At 36.9% G+C, this 17,868-nt stretch overlaps 1 protein-coding gene and 1 long non-coding RNA gene across 12 annotated transcripts in view; both read right to left on the reverse strand.

Moving 5' to 3' along the window:
• The window catches only part of Pde11 (Phosphodiesterase 11), a 101,209-nt gene that overhangs the window by 39,266 nt on the left and 44,075 nt on the right, over nucleotides 1–17,868 (reverse strand). For 4 of the 11 annotated variants that reach the window (XM_066281494.1, XM_066281487.1, XM_066281489.1 and 1 more), the window contains exon 1: nucleotides 6,305–6,778. The exons of the other annotated variants lie outside the window; for them this stretch is intronic. The gene's annotated coding sequence lies outside the window, so the exon portion shown is untranslated. Of the gene's footprint in view, nucleotides 1–6,304; nucleotides 6,779–17,868 lie in introns of those variants that run through there. 11 annotated transcript variants of the gene reach the window in all.
• Nucleotides 1,718–4,484, reverse strand: LOC136338783 (uncharacterized). Its single transcript, XR_010732019.1, has 3 exons — nucleotides 4,382–4,484; nucleotides 3,430–3,552; nucleotides 1,718–3,360 (listed from the first exon to the last, which is right to left on the reverse strand). It is a non-coding gene; the product is annotated as an uncharacterized lncRNA (long non-coding RNA).

Below are 17,868 nucleotides of genomic sequence, written 5' to 3' on the forward strand. Positions count from 1 at the left end.
AAGTGGATGGAAGAGAAGTAATGGGAAAAAGTAAAGCTTGAAGGTTGGAAGTTCGATCTGTATGTATCGAAGTTACGTAAATGGATATTGATTTGGCTCTTGCTTTATTCTTTGGTTGTGCGGTTCAGATTTATCCCCCTTTGGAAATCTTCACAAAATTAGTTTTCTTAATGCATGGGCACGTTTAAAAAAAAAGTAAAAAACAGTGGAATGCTAATTTGCGTCCAGTTGTAGGTCGCTGACGCAAATAATTTTACGACACCTGAAATATATATTAATCAATCGACTTCCTCGACATTTTATAGTCCCAGAGAGGCGGAAATTTACGAGTAAAACGTACAAGTATCTACGCAGTCCTCTCTTTCATTACAATGAATCATGGTAGAATGACGTCAATGCAACGGCGACAAATAGCCGGAAAATTGCGCCCCGAGACGCAATAGCTACAGGGGAAGTTATTTTTCCATTTGCAATTTATCCGGAAGGTCGATCCATTTATATACCTACGTTAATACACTGACACGGAAATGTATTTTTAACCTGTATCAATTTTAAAGAAGCATAGCTTCTTTATACGAAGTTATTTCAACTATAAGTGACACCAAAGCAAATTTGAATGGACCTATTTCTTATGAAACTCCTAACTGTCCGAGCATCATTCCACTCTCATCTATTCATCTTGTATCAACTTCGTCCAAAAGTCGCTTGTAAAATAGTATAAAGATTCATCGGTAGCATCTCTTAGATGGCACCGGTAGTGACGGTGGAATCGTGATGTAGATTTTTATATTTAAGATGACGATGCTGATGATGACGATGATACCGATGATAATGATGATGATGATGACACCGACGATCGTGAAGATGATGATATAGCCACAGGTCTCCCCATTTTCATATCTTGGATTAGTAACTGCACGTAGACTAGAAAAAACCTGAATTTCAACGTTGACTTGTTTTTCCAAAGTGACCTGATGACATTATAATGGATAAAAACGAAAACAGAGATATAGGTCTTGAAAGCTAGTAGCTTAGCAGTGTATGTGCACAAGGTCAATTTAAAAAAAAATGGGGGACAAAAGAAAAACACAATGATTTATAGGTCTGAGATGGAGACAAAGTTTAATGCACGTTCCTGAATGCCAGTAAATCGCATTAAGTGATGGACTGACCTATCCTAAGCCGTTTTATTGGAAATTTTGAGACAAAGCTTTTAGGGGCACGTGCGAGGTGTTGAATTGAGAGTGAAATGTAGTGGGTTTCACGTTTCCATCATATGCATTCTGTGCGAAATTTGTAGTTGATTAGACGTAACACGAGTTAGTTTCGGGGGAGTGATTATGAAAGCCTGCTAATTAAAGCAGGATTCATGCACGTAATACAGGAAAATGTCTCTTTACCTTTGCTTCACTTCAGCAGACATGTCACATGTCTTCAGAAACCTTGCATGAAATACAAAATATGTGCGAAATTTTCTTCTCCCGAGTTGCTGGAAAATTTTGACACTAGTGATGTTCAGACCTTCGAAACCCTTTTACAAAATCCAATCGAAGGTACAAAGATGCAGCCATGCGAGGAGGCCACATGTAGTTCATTCCACATTTCCTACTTACGAACACCTGCACTGATCATAATCTTAAAGCACAGTACACATCCTTGAAAACTTCGGAGGAATATCTCCTTGAAGGTCTCTTATATGCTTAGGAAGCGCCCTGTATGATGTATGTGGTACTCGGTTGGTAGCTATCGCTCCGAACGATTGGTCGCCTCACCGGATCGGGTTTCAAGGTTCACTCGCATGCCGTAATAACCTATTTACCACCCTTATGATAAAATAACTTCAATCATGGATTTGCTGGCGAAACAAAGCCAATTCCACTTTTGTGTATTTAGTAGTTTTGTGGTATTGAAGAGCAATGAAATCACATGATGACAAATCAAAAACTTCCAGACTAGATTAAAGTTGTTCGCGTAGCAACGCGGCTCTATAGGAACCTGGAAAGCAGGCACTGACCTACTCCTCCCAATTTGATGTGCCAGGAATATGCACTTTGTTTCCATTAAAACCGAGGCTTCTTTATTAAAACTAATTGTTTGAGACCGTTTTAGCAACAGTATTGCCGAATAGACAAACAAAGTCGTTATGTGCCGAAATCACACTCCGTTACTCAACGCTCATCTCAAATTCTCCCAAACACCGCAGTCATTAAAACCGAATATGATTCCAAACCGTGGTAGCTAAGTAGATAATTATAATTTAAGAGATACGTATGTTGTATAATTTAGCACAGGGAACTATTATTATCACGTGGAAATTCGGTTTTTCCAGCCCTGAGCTCGAGCAATTTTTTAAGTCAGCGGTGCACGTGTGAAAATTCGATTTAATACTATGGGAAAATCATGTTAGCGCTGGTTCTTGGGATTCTGGAAATAATCGTTTTAAGTGACTGAGTGAGGCAGTTGATCATTTCCACCCTTACGCAGCAATCGGTTCCAGGCTTCACTCCGAACTTGTGTAGTTCGTGAAGCTTATTTATTTACTTATTTTTCGTTCTCTTTCGCATGCTTCTCCATGGTTTCAGTTCAGGTCCCAGTCCCACCAGCAAAATCCCCCCGCCACTTCCTGCTTGCATCAATTCTCCCCGTTGATGAAATAATCTCCCTCAAGGCTAGCGCCCTTAATCTTTTTCATCCTCGTGTAATCTGTTCCTTTACACCTTAATCTTTTACGCAGATTATTATCCTCATTGGGAATTCTGTGTAATTAACAGTAAAATTACTAGAACAACATAAATTGAATAATCCCAGAAATACGTATAAATAAATAAAGAGCGAGATATATCCAGATCGCTAAATCCCCGGATTGAGCATCGACATAAAAAGCTGATTTAGTGTGCCGATAGCTTTCGGAGAAACGTCGCTTGTTTGCTTTATTGCTTTAAGTTCAGTAAACTTGGTGTAAATGCCTGGCAAAGTGTGTTAGGGCCGAAAAAGACGCGCAGAAGGCCGCTGAAAACGTTTGCGACCATCTATCGCTCCCTCTAGATGCAGGTACTCATGCTTCACCCCTAACATGACATAGTCGGTGCTGCGGTCACTCTTGATACATACAGCACTTGCAAAAAGTATTGAAACACATTTATAACTCTCATAAACCTAATATTAAACAAGAAGGCTAAAAACGTATAATTTCATTTTCTTAAAGCATTTAATGCATAATTTTTATGTTAAAATTTTTCACCCCCATCCAGCCAGGTATAATCGACATCGGTCCAATTTTCATTCAGGGGAACTTAAACAACGCATCGTACTTGCCCTTATTACAAAACGAAATCGTTCCTTCAATCTCCGTAATATTTCCTGGAGAAAATGGGACATAAGTACTCAATAATATTTGGTTTTCAACAAGATGGTGCTCCAACGCATTACCTTATTGATGTGAAAGGGTATCTCAGTGAGATTTTTCCTGGAAGATGGAGCGGTAGCGGAGACGCAATGGAGAGGCCGCCGCAATCTCCAGATCTGACGTCTCTTGATTTTTTTCTGGGGTCTCTGAAAGGTTCCGTTTACAAAAATCGGCCATCAAATTTAGGATGATTTACGTGTTAGAGGTTAAATTCGGATTAATAACAGAAGCAACGCTGGATAATTGGACAATGGAGTTCGAAGAACGACAGAGGCATCGCTAAATTGTTACTGGAGCCCAATTTGAGCATGTATTGTAGGAATTTCAATTTTGTTTGCTCTAATAGAAAGTTGCATCATTTTGTATCTAATAAGTTTGTTTTATAACGAAACTGCAAACCTAATTTTAGTTCTGAGTACAACCTCTATGAGATAACCTGCCATTAATAATGCTTCCGTTTGAAAATCAAAAGAGCAGGAGTAGCTGTATAATAGTAACAAATATGAACATCGAAAGTAATGCATGAAATACCTTTTATAAAATAAAATTATATGTGTTTAAACATTTTTAAAAATATATCAGGTTTATTAAAGTTATAAACGTCTGCAATACTTTTTACAAGCGTTGTATAAACGACGGTGTCAGGACCAGGAATATTTTGGCTTTTTTGTCTGGCTGCTAGATAGCCCCTATTGAGTTTTAGCCCCATTCGAAGATAAAGGAAGTCATATTTTATACAAGCCGAACTCCGAAAAATTCGCCATATAAATTTCTCAGTAATATCCACACCAAAAAGATCATAAGTTAAAATTGGAACTTTTATGGATGTGTCGATAGGGGATAAAGCACCTCATAAATCACAAACTTCGGATGATCGTGAATCTATTTTAGGTCTGTCTCTAGGGCCAGCAACAACCCAAAGAGAAGCAAAAACAAGCAGAAGGGACCATGCAGATTATTGTCCCTTCTAAGTACCTTTTGAATATTTTCCAAATTCTTCTGCTGAATAAGTATCGGGAAACTCTTCTCACCCAGTTCTAGAGAAGACAACAATAACTTTGTGCATAATAAATCTGTTTGGATTAAGGTTTACATTGCAAATACGTGACGCAACGTTGATAAATACGCTGGTTTTTGGCACATTTTCGGATGTCAAGGAGGAGTTAATGAAATTGTGCATTAACATAAGCACAATTGATTTTCAGAACAAGGAAGGTCAGCGAATCTGTTGTCTATAATTGTGAAAGAATACATAATAATTATTAACATTTCAATGCCTTAACATTGACACTAAAACTTAATGGACGCTATATTTTTAGAGGTAATTTTGGGGAATTCCCTTGAGATTGATATAGATGTGGATAATTGAAAAATCGTTTCAAGGAATTAAAAAGAGGAAAAGTCCTTTTATTTCTATGAGTAAAGTTGATGCAGACTCGGGGGGGGCTAATGCCTATTTCAAGAAACTTCAATCAGAAGAACTTTATTAAAGCTTTGCCCGATTTTAATTGAAATAAGTACGAAATTATCCAGGATTATTGGAATGTTTAGTAAATTTCTTCGTAGATTTAGAACGTTCGATACTCTATCAAGAATTCCATAATTTTCTAGTAGGTCTTCCATACGCCTTAAACCTTCTCTCACCACAGATACGGAGTAGCCCAAATAATCGTCCTTTTTTTGTCATCATGTTTTCATCAGTATATTTACATTTGACAAGCATCAATACGTAAAGTGGTTGTTTTGATTTTTTTTAAATAAATTCAAGGTAAATCAAACAAAATGGATCTGTAGTCTTCTTTCGAACACCCTGTATTTAAAACGTGATCCACATATGCATTTGTAATAGTTTTAAACAAGATCTACAAATCAGATGTCAAGAACTTTGAGGGCTGTATCAAAATTATGACGGATTAATCCTTACAAAGCTCATAGGCTCATAAGTTGCGCTGCTTCCTATTTCTAATATGTGTGTTCAGTCTGCGAAAATGATAATAAATATTGAACTACGAATACTGACGTAAAACGTTTTTTTATTCATGTTTTCTCACATCCTAATTACACTTGACTAGATTTTTCGAATTTGCTTAAAAAGCATTGCACCTTGGTCCACGGCTTGGTCGTCGGTTCAGATGAACAGTAAAAAAAGGGAGAACTAGTTCGATGTTTATCAATACAAATGATGATAATAAGGGATAATTTCTCAGTGAAACCTGGCCAAACTGCTGATTAACCGATACCAGTAAACCCCGATTAAGGCCATAAACCATCAACTGTAAAGACGATAAGTGGTTTCGTAAAAGATTCAAGATTGTTTTCTTATATTAACAGGCATAGGTAGGTGCCTACCGAGACAAGTAAGTATATCTAAAAAGGCATGAATTGGTTTTTAAAATCTTTTGTAGTTTTTTAGATTGGTACGTAATAAGTAGAACAGGGGTATAATAGGGAGAACGGGGATATAATAGATAGGACAAGGATATAATAGGTTTTTGGAAAGACATTAAAAACTTGAAAGATGCTGATACCGCACATAATAATTGAGGTAAACTGTCATCTCTATTACAACTTAAAATTTTGTTTGTAAGACTTCAGTGATTCCGCAATCAACCTGAGCTTGTCGCTCACTGTGCAAAAAATAATATAAGTAGTTCACTTGAGTGCTCATTTTCTTTATCAATCAAAACTTAACACCTGGATAGGCTGCTAGCTAAAAATCCTATTAGTTAACCGAGTGCTTTTTCAAACATCTTTGTAGATGTCGCAGGTAATTTTCGTCATCAGAGTCCATAGAACAATAATATAATAATTGCGGTGCAGTGCAACTTCCGTCCACACAAACGTTACATAATGGTTGTAAATACCATTAGTGATCAGAACACGGTCGCGCGTACTTACCATAAGAAGCAATAAACTCCACAATTCCAAATACAGAAAAGTAATCCAAAACAAAAAAAAAATTACCCGCGTAAGTCACTCACAACCGCACTACTGCCATCGTTTTATCAACGCGATTGCCAAACAGCGTACGAATCAAAAAAATTGCCTAGCAAACAACTCAGTCAAGATAGTACTACTTATTTATCTAACCATTAACATTCACCCGTCTGTTCTAATCAAATAGGCACAACATTGCACAAATCCCCCTTGCTCGGTTGCAGGTAAGTAGCTGTTACGTAAACTTCCGATTTTGGAAAAAAAAAATACAGTTGTTCGAATGGATTCAGAGGAAACTTCACAGTAGTTTTGAAACTTTGCGAGAGTTCGAGAGAGAATTCCGGCCGGAATTCGATGCCAAGTTTGCTGTTCGAATTTCCGAGCGCAACTGCTGATAACTCGAAGTTCGGTTCGAGCAGAAAACAACTGAACAACGCGCACGAGAATTCCACTCGGCATGAGTTTTTCGTTCGTTGGCTCGACCAAGATACGCTGAGCAGGCTGTGTTGTCGCTTTTATGAAGTTTTGAATAGTTTTTGAGATACTGTTGACTTTGACAACTGATAGTTTTTCTTTTTAATTTACGTCAAATTTGACATTTCTCCAAAGCAATCCTGGTTATCTGGCGTGTGACACGTATACAATAGGACGAACGAACCTCCGCAACAACAAAAAATAACGATCATTTGCACCAGTGCAAATATAATTATAGGATTCCTTAATATAATTCAGAATTTCGTTGATTAAATTTCTTCCGTAAACATCATGAGCGCAACAAATTTGTGATTTTTTAAAAGAGATTGGTGCAAGTCAAAATATCGATCTCCATACTCTTGGTGCACGGGTGCAACTTGTCAATTTAATGCACCCGTGCAACTTCCCCAAAAATTATTTATTTCACGACGACGTTTGATCGCGAATAAGAAAATCAGTAAAACTTCGGAAATCTGCGTCGTGTGAGGGCCCCAAGCCCTAAGAGAAACTGTTAATTTAGGAGTGAACTTTGGCTCGAATTTTTCCAAGGCACGTTTCCAGAAATACTCCCGCGAATGCCGAGTTTCGATTATAGGTCACTCTCAAACTTTTCTTTCAAATTGGAAATATGATATACAACAAAATGCAACAATTTTTAATAAGCACAAAACGAGCACTTGTGTACGGTTTCGTTTTAAACTAGCACGTCCAATTGAACAGTCCGGAAGGACTTCTGACCTATAGACTAGACAATTGCAGGTAATTATTAGGAATATAAATAATCGTATTCCTCTTACACAGTTAAACATGACCCTGAATTAACAAACCACGATTCTTATTCGCAGAACCACGCAGACCATGGAACAAGCCATAGACCTCCGGCCATCTTCCCAAAAAAACAAAGACAAAAGCCAGCAAAGTTCAGAATAATTAATAATAAAAAATAAAATATAAAAGTAAAGGGTAATAATAAAACAAAAAAAAGGTTTTGAGGCCGAACTCTGTCAATCTCTAATATTTGCCCAAATCAGCAATTCTCGCTGAGATGTAAACTGGGATCTGCCTCGTATTCTTTACTTCTGAAATTTATCACCTTTTTAAGAGCTGTTAATTATGAGGCCGACCGCAAGAGGTCAGCTTGCATCAGCATGATCTGCGTGCGCATTACTTTTTTTAGACCGGTCGTTTAGGCATTCGGATTAAACTGTATTAGTCCGAGCAAGTTTCTCACCTGCTCTTCGGTGTGTCCGTCAAAACGGCCAAACTGGTCATGGGGACATGCACTACCAGTTATCTCTGAGATAAAATAGCGGTATTTGTTTACTTTACATTCAATTTCATTCAAAAAATAGTGAACATTAGACTCACTAGACCCACTCATGCTTGGAAAGATAAGAGTGAAAATGCGTGAAGAGGGACAGGAAAGCAGTACGAAATGTTAACTGAGATGATAAATGCTGCTGGTAAATTATAATCCATAAGAAAGCGGAATTTGTAACAATCGTAAAGTAAGTGAACTTGGAAAAATATGAGATTTTTAATGATTTTCTATGAAACAACCCAAACTTTCCACGGAACCGAAACAGGAAGAAAACTGAGCTTCCCTTAGAGTTAGCAGAATATCAATAATTTGGCCTTAAACCATGTTAAAAGTTTTATGTTCCGGAGTTTCAATAGTCGACCGGCCGGAATGAAAACGAGCTTGAATTTATTTGCGGACGTAAATACGAATAGATAAGCTTATTATTCATGTTAATCATGAGCATCGCTTTCGCTGATTTTGATCATGCATTCATTTAAATTTTCAGTCGGCCAAATCTCGATCACTTATCGCAACCCTCAAGCATTAAAACATGAATTTTTGAACGTAGGTGCGGTGTTTATTATTTCATCACTCAAATTTTCAATTTAGACTGTCATGTTCACGATTTGACTTTATTAATCGTCGAACTTTGCGGCACTTGACCCTTGTGATGAACGATATAAGTGTGCAGGTTCTGACATGACTTTTTGGCGTTGATGTCATGAAAGTATCAAAAACCTTGAAGCCCGAAGATACCCAACGCACCCCTGCAATATGCTCCTTGACATGATATTACATGACGTACGTTCATATGACGTCTACTCGTTGACAGTGACAGCAGCTGTGTTGTCGAGTTTTTAATGCTCGTATACTTTATTAACAAGTTCCGGAGTTTTTTTTTTTGTTCTCCTTTCGACGATTCTGACGAATCCCAAAATCGAATAGTCAATAACTCAGTGGGGTTATTAAACCATGCGACAAAGTCACTTTACCTCACGCATTTAGGATACGCAGATAAATTTAAAGGAAAAAAACGCAAGTCGTGGCAACGCTGCCCGTTAAGTTAAGTACTACCGTCGTACGTCGTCGCGTCGATCGCACATGTATCGAAAGACGCCGCCGCCGTGCACCGGAACCAGACGCCGGTTCAGCTGTTTTCCGTGATTACATTCATTTGTTTTGAACCGGTTTAGGATAAACAACAAACGGGGATCGATGCGATGCCGATGCGTGGCTTCATTCTTTCTTTTAGAATAATGAAAGCAGTATGTATGTGCTCAAGGAGCGGATGCCAAGAAAACGTTTTGATACCGATTTCAGTCCTGTTATTAATCCCTCCTTACTTTACGAAAGTGTCAATGGATCACGGCCACGGAATGCTTTTGTCGCACGCTAAGCTAAGAGACATGTGTCACCGTCAAATCGTTATGAACAACTTCAAGCCGTGGCCATTGACATGCGTGCGGAAAGGCTCTATGTCGCACGAGTGTACGTGGCACGCTAATATTTAATTGAACTTTAGGAAGAGCTTTACACCCGCATGGAAAAGTTGTCACGCGAGCTCTGTGAGGGCTTCAATCAACTGAAAAGTGTAAAAAGGTTTTACACCGAAGGTGCAAACAATACTTTTGAATGCATTTTGAGTTTAAGTTGCATGTGTGTAAAATTGCCTAAAGCGATAGATGCATGTTCGCTATGCGAATAGTACCTGGGAAAAAAATTTCACGAGTCATATTTTTGCAGGATTGAAAAGTTCTGTTCGTTAAATGCAGCACTGCTAGGGCGGCCAGAGAAATTGCGCTGGTGTAAATAATCCCGACAATTACACCAGTGCAGATTATTGCGACAATTGCGCTGGTGTGAACTTCAAAAATTAACCTACACCCACAACTTGCTTGAGGTTAAATTAAAAATGTTATTTATTTAGCTACGTGCTAAACCCTGAATGTTTAACGAAATTGCTATATTTCGTAAGCAATGTCATGTTTAAAACTAATAAATTGCAAAACAGTGCAAACGTTCGCCACTCGAAATATATCATAAGCAGAAAAATATTTTCCGTATCTGTCAGTATTATCTCATCAACGTGCACCAAATCAAACCAAAACAGAGATATTCAAGAGATGTTTAAACTCTAAAGGATGTTTTTATGAGAAGTACAGAATAATTTGCATTTTTTTAAGGAAATTTTCAATTTCCTCTTATAATTTGGGATAACCCACATTCTCTCAATTTTAATTAATGAATGTTATCTCTTAATTTCAAATTACAAGCAATAATTAAACAAATGTGTCACTCAACAATTTACAAACAAAACTTTCCATATTGTTCTTTATCACGTTTTATTCCCTACTAACTGGAAATTTCGAGAAAAATTCTCTTTATGGGAATACCAATGATAGTTGCAGTAATTTTAAATCATGAGGAAATCATTATGCTCCGGAATTATGTATTGTATACCTAACAGGAAAAATAAAGCATTTTTGGTGGACGACGAAAATTTATTGATGAAAAGCATCAGGGGCTGGAAAATAACGAGAAAACTAATAAAAACAATGCTGCATGCAGTTCTTTTGAATCGAATGATATTGAAATAAGAGAAGCACTACTGGATATTTCAAGAAGTTCTCCAATCTTACTGGAAGGCACAACATTATTATGTATAATCGCTAAGTAAATAAGCAATCGATTACGTGCCGGTATTGATCCGAGCTATAGAATTTACTGTTCAAACTTCGAACTAAAAAAGTCCGATTGTTTGCCTAGGGAAGTGACATATCACCTCAGTACTTAAGAATGTACAAAAATTCAATATCGTTCGATTATATTTTTAATTATTTTAAGTTAGTCAATGAACACTTGTTAACAATTCAGTAACATTAATAAAAATATACAATAGTATAATGTATAATATACAATACTATAGGATGTAATGTACGCTAATATAGTATATTATATATACACTATACAAGATATGCAAAAATACGTTTTCTTCATAAATGATGAGAGACGTTCCGTTTAAAGCTTAGCCAATGGAGATTCTTGTTTTTGTATCAAATACTCAATTCCATACTCACATCATTATTTTTTCTTATCACTCTCTTCTTATTGTTGCTGTTTATTGTTCAATATTAAACCTTAATCATACGGAGGATGTCAATAATGTGCTTGTTATTCACTCCAAGTGAGATTAAACATTCCAGGTGCCTACTCGACGTTAAGCACTCTGAATGGTTCTTTAACATTTTTCTCATAATGTTTTCAATTGGAGAACCCACCAGTTGAAATTAGTTACAGCATACAGAACAAGTGAGAAACATCGAATTCCAACAGCTATAGTTACGTATAGCAAAAAGGAGGTTCTGACACAGTTCTTAAGCAAGTTGGTTTAAACGCGATTTACAATAATACACAAACTCAAGTTTAATGGCTTGTGTACCTACAAGACTTAGGGAATTAACGTTATCTTCATAGTTAAAAGAAAAGCAAATAATAGTATCAGTTTGCAGATATCAGAGTTGTCTTTATAGTATAATAAAGCAGAACGCATGGTCGGCACCTACTACACTTAACTGAGCTTAAGGACGTTACTCACCACTAACGAAGCTTAAATCATACCTGAAATAGAAAAACATTGAAGTGATTAGATTTTTTATTTACATAAATTTTTCAAAATAAATAAAAGAAGATAATGATAAGAAGTGATAATAAATTATATAATAGAGGATAAAAGATAAAACAATAAGTGGCTTAAAAGGTGGTAAAAGCGAAAATTTTATTAACTGTGCACAATGCAGACAGTATTCACAACAGAGTTTGCCCGTCAGTTATTATATTTATTATTGCTCAATTGGAAGCAGTTGCTAAGACTGAATGCTTTGAGAAAGTAATTTAAACAATGAGAATACATGCAGAAAAATGATTATCAATTGAAATTTCTATGTGAAATGTTACAGAATTTCTACAAAAGGCGAACACTGAAAAAATTAAAGAATTTGCTTTCAAATTTATTAAAATTTAATTTAAACCATTTGAATTTAATTAAAATGACTTTAACTTAATTCAAATGATTTAAATTTAATTTAAATTATTTAAGCTATTATTTAAACTTTTTTTTTAGATTATTTAAATTTTATATAAATGATCCCCTTTCACTGTTTTGCCACTATTCCTATACAAAATCATACATGGGCGAACTTGACCAATTCCAATTGCAATTAGGTATCACAAAATTCACGCAATCTGCCGAACCGCCTGCATTAATATGGAAACCCAACGAATCGAGCAATTTCCAACCGAACAAATAATTCATTTTACTTGTTATCATCAACTGTTTCAAGTAAAACGTGTTTACCCTAATATGGAGATATAAACCCTGATAAACCCTACTACCGCAAAACGTGTTTTTTAGAATACTTTTTACTATTTTTTATAATATATATATACACACACACACACATATATATATATATATATATATATATATATATATATATATATATATATATATAGGTCGAGGACTGTAGAACTATGACATCATTTTAATAAAGGTCAAGGTTGGTTATACATGTGAACATAATCCTTAACTCGAGCTTTTTGCGAAGTCACAAAGTCATAGGGTTATCGCTGGAATTGCACTTTAGTTATGAGTATGAACAGTGCATATTAACGTTCATTAAAAAAAAAAACGCACTGATTGCAGACATTAATGCAACAAAATATTTTCTCTCTTCCAAACGATTCTATTTTCTTTACTTGAGCTATCCACGTGTGCATCTGAGTGTTACAGTAAATAAAACAAACCGCCATGAAAGAATGTGCCGTATTTCCACTGTTCTGGCCATTTATTAACACATGGTCCTGTCTGGAGAAAAACGGTATAGGCGGAGATATTATTATGGCTCCAGCGGTAAAAGGTCCGGATAAACATAGGCCTACACAGGGTCCTGCAATGGCGCGTCAAACTTCCTCAGCTTCTACACTGATTAAGTTAAGCATTTTTTTCTTCTGCAGGACTGCACAGCACATAAACGCGTGTTTCCAGAGAATATTTACTAATCTACAGGGTGACCCGAAAAAATGTGGCGATTTACAATTTCACTATTATAAATGGAATTCCACAATTTATTTATTGTTTTCGAATTTATCATTAAATTACACGGTCAGTTTATGTAAAGCGTCCCATCTTTAAAGTTTACCATTTCCGAGTTATACGGAAAAATTTGACAGCTGCGAGGTTCCACTGAGATTGGTATCATGTGCTATCAGCTGTGAATTTCGGTATGAGCTTTCGGGGGCTCAAAAATGACTTAATAAAGTATATTTGGACATGTTATAATAAAAAAAAAATTTCTTCATAACCGCCGAAATAGACCTCCGAAGTTGTATGCTTTCAAACCTCGATAAATTGCTTATTTCAAATAAAATGCCCCAATTTTTTTGACGCTACCATGTTCAGAATCCTATAACTTTTGTTAACATTACTTTATCCCTAAACCTAAGCATATTTAAATCACCGAAAATAGCCCCTTCTTGGCTTCTAAATGTTTGATAATCGTATCGTCACACTTCTGATAAGTTTTTTTCAGAACTCAGAAATGGCTGGGTTTAGGAATATGACAATATTAATAGAAGTTTTAGATTTTTATATCTTTAACACCATGCTGTCGATAAAGTTTGGACAACCTCTTTGAAACGAGCAAGTTATTGAAGTTTGAAATCATGCAACCTCGGAGCCGTTTTTGGATGATGGTGAAGATTTTTTTTTAAATTAAAACACGTTAAAACGTAGCTTATTAGGTCCACTTTGAGCCCCAGAAGACTGATTATGAAATTCACAACTGTTAGTGCACAATATCGATTTCCGTGGAACTTTGCAGCTGTCAAAATTTTCCAAATAATTCGGAAACGGCACACTTTAAGCATAGGTCACATTACCTAATTTGACCTTAAAAGTTAACAACAAATTGGAAAGAACGGGGGGTTCCATTAAAATCACGAAATGGCATATCGTCACACTTTTTAGGGTCACGCTGTACATCGCAAAATAATTTCTGCAAATACGCCTATAAGTGCTTGCCAATCCTGCAGAAGAAAAAAATTGTTCACTTTTTTTGGTATAGAAGGTATGGATGTCTGACGCACCATTGCAGGCCCTGTATTTCAGTTTGGGAGTTGTCAGAAAGGTTCGTCTCATGATTTTCTGACAATAGATAAGTCTCACCCATTATCAATCCATGTCCATCTCCGGCTGAAATTTAAAAATCTTCAGTCTGCGGCGCATATACACATATGTCTGAACGACAAACTGACTGAACTCTCTCACCGAAAAGCTAGTCTGCGACGGTCCTTAGGGCATGCGCGTACGCCTTTATGCCAATTGAGGATCGAATGAAAGTCGTATCCTGAAGCGGCCCTGGGGGCCCGCAGGGACTACAGACTGACCGATATGTGACGTTTAATCGATCCCTGCACTGACGTCCACAGACGACGAGCTCCGCCGATTTGGGGGCGCAAATTTGTGCCCCCCAAATCAGCGGAGCTCGATGCACATCATTATTTACATTAATTTTCTTCAAATTCTGTTTAATCACAGATGCATATTTTTGCTTGCAAACCAACTTGCGTAGGCGGTGCTGAAGCCATGGAAAATTGATAATGGAAAGGAGAAATCTCGCGTAGTGACAAAAAAAAATTGACTGTCATCACTCTGCGAAATTCACCCGCATGAAAACCAAGAGAAGGTCAGAACGATAGAGTTCTAAAAAGGCGTAGCTTTCTCAAACAAATTATCCAGCCCTCAGTAAAACCATTTTGTTTTATAAAGGGCTTTATTCCCTTTTAATAGCGTCTCGAAGAGCTGCTTCAATATTGACTCGAAGGCCGTCAAGTTCAATACTTCCTTTTGCGGGATGGGAAATGTCAACAGAATGCCAGAATGGTACAATAAGGGAAAAATCACTTTAGGTGACGCTATGGCCTTCACTACAAACAAAATTAATTTTTTTTTATTAGGGAAAACATCCTCCGTTAATCACGTCGTAAACGGTTAATTCCAGCAAATATTTGCGAATCTGGTAACAAAACATCCACACTGTTAATTAAATTTTTGTATCAATCATAAACATTTCATGCGCACAATAGGGACATCACACGATATTCTTCTTTTACTCAAGGTTATGAGAACTGCACAACAATAATTTTCTGGCGCCTGGTCTGTCAATCAATAAAGATTTAAACCATTAAAAATTTCAATCCGCTTTATTACTGTAAAAATAGACGAGCAGTTTTTTCTTTATTAGTTGTCTAATTAGCTCCCTCGATTGATTTATATCATATTGATGAGCCGGATAATGATCTGGAATAATGAAGCGTAATTAGGCTGTTGATTTTTCTCTGCGCAATATTGTAATTCGTCTACGAACAAAGCGCGTACGTGCTTTGAATAGAAATATGGACAATTCAAAGTACCTTCGGGTTTTAATGAACTTTCGGGTGCGCCGATTTCATCATCCCAGGAATGACCTCTTTTCGGAACTTCGCGCCCTCCCTTTAGTAATTGCAGCGACAACATTTTACTGCTTCGCGAGCTTCGAAAATGACATTGCTCTTCCAAATTTTTTCTCCTAATTATAAGGATTTTTTAAGCCTACAAGGAAAACAAAAATTCTCATTACCGCGCAAGACCGGTAAAAAGCTCCCGCCATGGTGTGACGTCACAAAGCGTACGCGCCACTTCGACCACCCATTACTGAGAATCGCGATAAGATGGAGATCACGGCAGAAATTTAGCTTCTTTCGGTCGACATTGTCCTTCTATCGCTTAATCATCCGTTAGGGTACTTACTCTCTGTGCTCAAAATACAAAAGGGTGCTCAAAAAGTAACGTTACGATAACAAAATACAAAAAAGCTTCACGCAATAGGCTGAGAAAAATGGTCGGACAGGTTTTTGCTACTTTCTTTATTTCCTAATCTGCGACGAAAGGGCACACCGTGGTTTGCATTCACTCTTTCTTAGCAGCTTATTCGCGTTCCTCTAATCGGGCCTCGTGCCTGTTGGAATGAACAACTTATTACACGAGACCCTCCATCATACAGTACCCGCAACATGGGTGGTTCGAATTTAATGCTGGCGATGGTATGAATAATAATCAAGATTAATGGGTTGAGACATTAGCTTTCAAAATTACGCGGAAAAATAAATTAAATTAACTGCCAGGACTCCCAGATGCCAAAGAGAGTTTGAAGAAAACTTAATACGGTTCTTCAGGTCCATGGCACCCGTTACGATGACTCGCGCCTACCTTATTCTAATTATCTTAGAAGGATGAGTCAGTTAATTGTGATTGGTAGCCCATAATGGCAGAAAGCTCGTCGAACTAACCTGGACATGCGATTGGAATTTTATGTGACTTTTGCAGGAAGTAGGTCTGGTCCGTTTAAAAGTTAGTTTAACCGTGGTATATATAAAATGTAGTGAAACATGCCATTAGCAAAAATCATTTTTCAACTCCCTTGCCAGCAAATTGCAAATAATGTCGTGTGCGTAAGGAAACTCCAAGTCGTGCATAATATTATTACGTGACAGTGTTCAGCTGAGACAAACTAATAGATTAGCGCAACTCCGCTACGCCGCGTGTATTATATGAGTTGCGTCAAGATTTAAGAATTAGCGTAATCATTAACATTTCAATAAGTTTATGCTCACGTGACCAGTATAATTATTCTCTCGAAATTACCGAATCGGATAAGTTGTAGAAACGGCATCGTACAATATTTAAAAGCAAGTCATGTTTCCTCCCATGAAATTTATGATCTCGCCTACGGCTCAATCGCAAACTCTCGTCTCGCTCGTAACGTGCAGCTTACTATTCTCGTAATCCAATTTGCTATTACTGTTGACAGTGAGGACACGATTATTAAGCATACTACAACAAATAGAGTCTGTCACAGAAAATTGTGGTGACGCGTAATTGCTTCGAACATAAAGATGAAACGTTAATTATTGAGGGAGTTATCAATTAAACACTTGGCAGGTGATTTACAATCACTTTCAATTCAAATAGAAACAATCTATACCGTCAGTTCCAAAGAATAACATAATTACCTATCATCTATGTTGTAACCAGTATTTACTTTGAAATGGTACGATCAATGCGGCGGTCTCGACCTTGCAGGTAATGCATTTTATTTCTTACTTATTACTTTTAGTAAAATTAAAATTAAATTAAAATTTACAGCAAGTTTTAATGGCACTTGATATTTTTTAATCTTTCCTTCTTATCTTTTTTCCATCCACCACATTCCAGCAAGATAATTCAGATGCGATCTTTAATGACCTTTTACCGTATTGGCTACAATCCAAATCAGCCTCACTCATACGAATTCAATGGGACTGCGCCATCCATGGCATCGCCTTCTCGGGTATGTCCAATAATCTCCAATGTACTTGTAAATAATTTAGGATACTACGCACGAATTGGGCCTCTCTGTGATGAAACAGCATTTATATTAGGTCATTAGGCCATATCAATGTCCGTAAAAACTCTTGCATCAAACCCATTGATCTCTGATGTAAGAGCAATGACTAGCGTTTGTGTTCTTCAACACTTCAATAGAGGCGACTCGTTTAAAATATTTGCTGCAGTAAAAATAGATTTTTCGACATGCACCTTACAAATTAGATGTAACTCAATGGAAAAAGAAACTGGGCGTGGAAGCTACTGCTTCAATAAAAACGCATTAAT

Source organism: Euwallacea fornicatus, chromosome 4 (genome assembly GCF_040115645.1).
Source record: "Euwallacea fornicatus isolate EFF26 chromosome 4, ASM4011564v1, whole genome shotgun sequence".
NCBI lineage: Eukaryota > Metazoa > Arthropoda > Insecta > Coleoptera > Curculionidae > Euwallacea > Euwallacea fornicatus.